Raw genomic sequence first — 6,603 nt, 5'->3', positions numbered from 1 at the left:
TGTTCATAACAAAGTACAGTGTGTCCTAACACTCTCTTTAAATGATGCTTTACAAGTTTTACAGAGCTTTCCCATAACCCGCCCCAATGAGCGGAATGAGGAATTATAAACCGCCATTCAATACCTTCTGAAATTACATAATTTGAAACTTGTTCAAAATCGTTCTTAAACATGTTGAATAACTCATGAAGCTCATTTTTTGCCCCATGAAAAGTAGTACCATTATCACTGAATATTTTAGCACATTTACCTCGTCTAGAAATGAATCTACGCAATGCATTTAGAAATTCCTTAGTAGTGAGATTCGACACTAGTTCGATATGAATAGCTTTAGTACTCAAGCACACAAAAAGGCAAATATAACCTTTAGTTATAATAGGTTTCCTTATACGAGCAACTTTGACAGACAGCGGTCCAGCAAAATCTATGCCTGTGAACAGAAAAGGTCGAGAAGGAGTAATACGACATTGGGTAGGTCAGCCATTATTTGTGAAGCAGTTTCTGCCTTAAACCTGTAACAACGTACACACTTGTGTATGAAATGACGCACAGAATTTCGAGCGTTTAGCGGCCACACAAATCGTCGTAAACTGGACAAAGTCGTCTGCGTTCCAGCATGCAACAACCTCTCATGCTCATACCTAATCAACAAGTCAGTGACATGACAACGTGCTGGCAGTAGCAATGGAAATTTTTGATCAACAGGGATATCAGCATAACGTAAGCGACCACCCACGCGCAACATTCCTTCGCCATCTGAAAATATGTTTAAAAACTTCAAAGACTTAGAACCTGAACCAAGTTCCGAGGAAACATTACCATTAGCATTTTTTTGAAAATGAGCATGCTGCACGCATTTGATGATACAACTTGATGCTTGATTAAGCTCCTTACTTGTGAGAAATTCAGTGATTTTAGATTTAGCATTTTTCATATTGTTAATAAATCGACGTACATAGGCCATGACTCTAACCAATCGACTCCAAGACGAATATTTCTCAAATAATTCAAGAAAATCGTTTTTAGTCTCCTCAAAGGTAGGTAGTGCTACACTTGGCATGTCATTACAAGTGTCAACACCCAATGAGTCATCCTGAGAAAACACTTGAGGCGAACGAAGCCAAGGTGAGTCACTTTGAAAAAGCCAGTTAGGTCCATCAAACCATAATTGGCAATTGGAAAGATCCTGTGGTTCCAAACCACGTGAAGCCATGACTGTCAGCAGGGTTCTCTGAAGACTACATGAAACCAATTGTCTTTAGGAGACAAATTTTGTATTTGGCCAACTCTATTCGATACAAAAACATCTCGTCTAGCGGGATCACTCTGTATCCAACACAGGGTAATCATGGAGTCAGTCCAATAGAATGAGTTCTCAGAACTAATATTTAAAGTCTTGGAAACAGTGCTCATAAGCTTAGCAAGCAACAGTGCAGCGCAAAGTTCTAACTTAGGCAGAGTGACAGGTTTGAGAGGAGCAACTCTTGTCTTCGCACATACTAAGTTTTTTCAGGACAACTGCAGCGGATGTACACGACGCAGCCATACACCTTCGTGGAGCTATCTGCGAAGCCATGAAGCTGAACCCTCTCTGCGTCAGTATTAACCATGAGACGAGGCACTGAAATGACATTCAAGCATTCAAGATTGGCACAAAAAAAAATCCATTTAGATAAAATAGCGTCAGGCACCTCAGAATCCCAGTCAACGTTTGCCTTCCAGATATCTTGCATTATCAACTTAGCATAGACTGTAACTGGAGCAATAAAACCCAAGGGATCATAGACCTTAGCAATATCAGACAAAATATTTCTTTTGGTATGACTAGTGGAAGTATATTTAGGTACCTCGACCTGAAATTTATCTCAGTTTGGCTCCCACTTCAAACCTAGCGTTTTAATACAAGAACCTTCTTTATTGTCAAAGGAAAAATGACATTTTTCAAGTTTTTCAGGAGGAAATTGCGACATCAACATTGAGCTATTAGAGTACCATTTGTGCAATTCAAACCTTCCTTTAGCTAACAACTCTTGCAACTCATTTATGTAAATCAACTCAAACACCAATATTCTGCAAAAACACTTTTATTAATATTTAGCTACATTACCTACACAATCTCACCATCGTAATAATTATTATAGCTCAATTTTCTATAGTGAAATCATATTTATTAATAATTGAAATGATACTTTACTCTTTTACAATATTACCAATTTAAAATAAAATTCACTTATAAAAATAATAATTGTACTTTGTTTTTTTAAAAATAATAATAGCTTTCAGCAAGACAAGGTGAGTGTTACTAGCTCGACGCTTCGACAAGGAATGATCGAGTGGCCGCTCGTTGTTCGAATGACGTCTCGGTGTCGCCCTCTAGCGGCGGCAAATTGTACTTCCGGGCGGAAACGACTGTGGCGACAACATCCGGCCGTCCTGCATACGTGGTCGTCCTCGGACATCGTATTGGTCTAATGTGGAAGCTGTAAACAAATAATAATGTTATTTTTTTATATTTAAGATAGTTCAGAATATCACTTTATCCTTATGCGCCTGCAAGATTCATGTTTTAATAATAGTTTGAACTAAATGACTTTAACTGTCACTTAGTCTTGTATCACCATTACATCTTAAAAACGGCTTTCACTTTGGATTCCCGTTTGAAGACAACACACTTGCAAGCTCATAAGTGTAAAGACATATTAATAAGAAAATAGAGACCAACAAATATCACAGCAACACAAAAGTTCTTAGTATTTGTAGGTATAATGGCTTGAACTATTTGATACTGTTTAAGCATAGTCATCAACATAGTTTTGTATCACCATTATATAACCAACGACAGCTTTCACTAGGGATTCCCATCAATTGGTGCAAAAACTCTAAGAACTTTTCGTTGAAGCTGACACATTAGGCCCACATAACTCGAAATGAATTATTTACTTTATACAAGCTAACGTCTCTAATAAAGATAAATAATAAATGTTTAACTTACATGTGTTTCAATGAGTACCTGATTACTGGACAACATCCGGTGCAACTTCCTCCTCGCCCTCATCCGAAATGCGTATCCAAAACTTCATATTCTCTGCGCAGGTTACGCCATCATAACGTTTTGTACTCCGCTCCGCTCCTCTCATATCGGATACTTTATAACGGTCATGCCCTAGGACTTCTGTTATTTGGAAAGGTCCTTTAAACAATGGCATTAACTTTGTGCTGTGACCGTCATTTGAGTGACTTGGTATTTTAATCACAACCAAGTCACCAATATTATAATTAGTAGCCAATTTCCTTTTAGAGTCGAAAGCTGCTTTTTGTGCTTGAGCAGCTCTTTTAATGTTTTGATCTACTTTGTCACGCAAGGCTGTCACGTCAACCGATTTTTCTGTATTATCCTCATCAGCAATTCTATCATTCATCATCCGAATTCTGTATCCAAAAAATACTTCACTAGGTACTGCTGCAGTACTTTTGTTTATTGTACTGTTTATACCTTGTTGTATTTGGGTTACATGTTGATCCCATTTATTGTTATTTGCATCTGCGCTAAGACTCCGTAACGCATCTAAAATGGTTCGATTATATCGTTCGACTTGACCGTTCGAACGTGGTACGGCTGTGGCAATAATATGACGTCGAATATTATGATCATTACAATAACCAGTAAATGATTTTGATGTAAAAGCGCTTCCGGCATCACAAATCAGTCTTTTAGGGTTCCCGAATATTTTGAAAATCTTATTTAATTCGTTGATAACTATTTTGCTTTTGGTATTTTTGACAGCGACAATAAACACAAATTTAGTAAAAGAATCTACTATTACCAAAAGATAAGCATTATTTTGTGTTGTTTTAACAAAAGGGCCTAAATGGTCAAGGTGTAAAGTGTGGAAAGGTCTAGCATATTTTGGAATTGGATGTAACAGTCCCGGTTTTTTTCCACTTATAGCCTTGTAGTAAATACAGTTTAAACAGTTTTTAATGTACTTTGTAACAATTTTCTTGAGTCGAGGAAACCAGTACTGTGCTTTGATTCTCTCAACAGTCTTATCAACTGCAAAATGCCCAATGTCATCATGATTGGCTCTTATGACATGCCATATACACTGTTTAGGTACAACCCAACGTCTTCCGTATTGAGTCCTACGATAAACCTTATTGCCTAATAAATCATACTCATTGAATATTTTTTTATTAGACTCGGCCTCGCCTGATAATAGTATATCTCGAATACAGCAAATGTTAGGATCCTGTAACTGGACTGATAAGAGCCAATCACTTTCTGTAATAGACAGAACTGACAAGGAGTGCTCAGTTTGTACGGGGTTCCGACTCAAGGCGTCCACATGTTTCATTTGTGTACCAGCCCTATGAACTATCTCAAATGTAAATTCCTGAGTTTGTAAGACCCACCTGCTAATCCGAGGTATGATTTCTTTTTTGTTTAAAGTATGACGAACAGCATTGCAATCGGTTACAATTCTAAATTGATTTCCTAGTAAATAATGTCTGAATTTCTGTAATCCCACTACAATCGCTAAAAGCTCTAATTCAAAAGAATGATAGTTCTTTTCTTCATTAGTAGTTTGTCGGCTATAAAAGTAAATAGGGTTTTCCCCGTTGGGAGTGGTTTGGACTAAAATACATCCTATTCCATCGCGACTAGCGTCTGTATAGAGAGTGATAGGTAAATTAGGGTCAAAAATATTTAAAACGGCATCATCAATTAAGGCCTTTTTAAGATCTTCTACTGCCTGTGTTTGTTGAGGACCCCATTGCCAGGTTACATTCTTCTTTAACAAATTAGTTAAGGGCTTGCACATTACAGCACAGTTTTTTATGAATTTTCTGAAATAATTAATGAGTCCCAGAAATTGTCTAAGTTGGTGAATTGTTTTGGGGGTAGGATAATCTTTAATAGCTTTCAATTTACGTGAACTTGGGCGAACACCTTCATCTGAAATGTCGTACCCCAAAAATGTTACTTCCTTTTGTAAGAACGAACATTTTTCCAAGTTGATAGTCAGACCATTTTTTTGGAATATATCTAGAACAGTCTCTAAACAAGCTACATTTTGTTCAAATGTTTCAGTGGCTATTAGCAAGTCGTCCATATAACATATAACCCTCCCAAAACGCATATTTCCTAACACTGTATCCATTAGTCTTTGAAAGACTGAAGGTCCATTGCTCAGCCCGAAGGGCATTCTAATATACTCAAAATGACCATCGGGCGTAATAAAGGCTGTTTTAGGTATTGTTTCAGGATTTACAGCAATTTGGTGATATCCGCTTTTTAAATCGAGGGATGTAAAATATTTACACCCTCGTAACCGGTCAATGAGATCCTCAATCAATGGCATGGGGTATTTTTCCTTAACAGTAATTTTGTTTAGCTGCCTATAATCTACGCATAATCTTTTATCACCTGATGCTTTATCTACAAGGAGTGCAGGGCTAGCATAAGCAGAATTACTGTTTTGAATGATACCATTTTTTAGTAAGTCATCCGTGATGTTCCTCATAACTGAGCGCTCAGATTCAGACATTCTGTAAGGTCTTTGAAAGACTGGCTTATTAGACGTGAGTTCAAGGTTTAACTCAACACAGTCAGTTTTTCCTAATGTTGATAAATCATGAGAAATACATTGAGGGTATTTGGCAAAAGTTTTATTCAACACTGATGCATGTTCTTTCGAATTGTCGTTAAATTTTAAAACGTTAACATTTAAAACTTTTAGGCATTCTACTGGTTGAAAAGTTAAAGAATCACCCACACGTATGTACATAATACTTCTGTCCTCAGTAAAGTTCCGCCCTATGAGTATGTCACAGCCCGCTAATTTGTCGATAATATAAAGGGTGACAATTAATTCAACAGTGTCGACCTTCAAGGTAACGGCTACAGCTTTAGAAACAGTCACGTTCGACTCACATGTAAAACCTACTAAACTGATAGGCGCATTCAAAGAAAATGGTTTCAAATCATATTGTTTCACTAATTTATCTGTGATGAGTGAGCAATCACTTCCCATGTCGAAAAACGCGTTACTTTTGTAATCATTCAACATAATATCTTTGAAAAATTTCTGCTTAGTCTCTGACTCAGCGATCATCTTTACTTCAAGTTTAGTCTCCAATTTAGGCTTTGTTTTTAAACGACAAATTGTTTCTACATGCCCTAATTTATTACAAAAAGTGCATTGTACGTTACTGTTCAACTTACAGGTGGTTTTTTTATGCCCTACCTCCCCACAACGATAGCATGTTATATTTATATCGCGTTGTGAAGTCGTGGGATTATTCATAAAAGAGTCACTTTTATTATTGCCACTAAACTTTCGATCTGAACTTAAGGTCTCATTAGGTAGCGAACGAGTGCTTTGTTTATTGGACATGCTCGGTTTTTGAAATTGAGTCTTGTCTTTTTCAGGTTGCACATAAACTTTGCCATGTAAAAATGATGCTAACTCATCACAATATCGAAAAGTACCTGCCTGCGCAGCTATGCTAATATTAGGGTCCCCGATTGACCCTACAATGACCGAAATAATATCCTGCTCACGAAACTCTAATTGCAATCTATCAATCTTTGCCTTTTGT

At 37.0% G+C, this 6,603-nt stretch overlaps 1 long non-coding RNA gene across 2 annotated transcripts; it reads right to left on the bottom strand.

The window, feature by feature from the left end:
* Window positions 1–2,068: 2,068 nt before the first annotated feature.
* LOC135087366 (uncharacterized) lies at window positions 2,069–3,644 on the bottom strand. 2 transcript variants are annotated; one of them, XR_010260776.1, is made up of 2 exons: window positions 2,993–3,644; window positions 2,069–2,480 (listed from the first exon to the last, which is right to left on the bottom strand). It is a non-coding gene; the product is annotated as an uncharacterized LOC135087366 (long non-coding RNA). The 2 variants fall into 2 exon arrangements; XR_010260775.1 differs by having other exon boundaries at window positions 3,011–3,644.
* Between the last annotated feature and the right edge of the window lie 2,959 nt (window positions 3,645–6,603).

The sequence above is a fragment of the Ostrinia nubilalis genome, assembly GCF_963855985.1.
Source record: "Ostrinia nubilalis chromosome W unlocalized genomic scaffold, ilOstNubi1.1 SUPER_W_unloc_1, whole genome shotgun sequence".
Lineage (NCBI taxonomy): Eukaryota > Metazoa > Arthropoda > Insecta > Lepidoptera > Crambidae > Ostrinia > Ostrinia nubilalis.
Note: the sequence above shows the minus strand (reverse complement) of the source record. Positions and strands in the feature narration are given on the sequence as shown.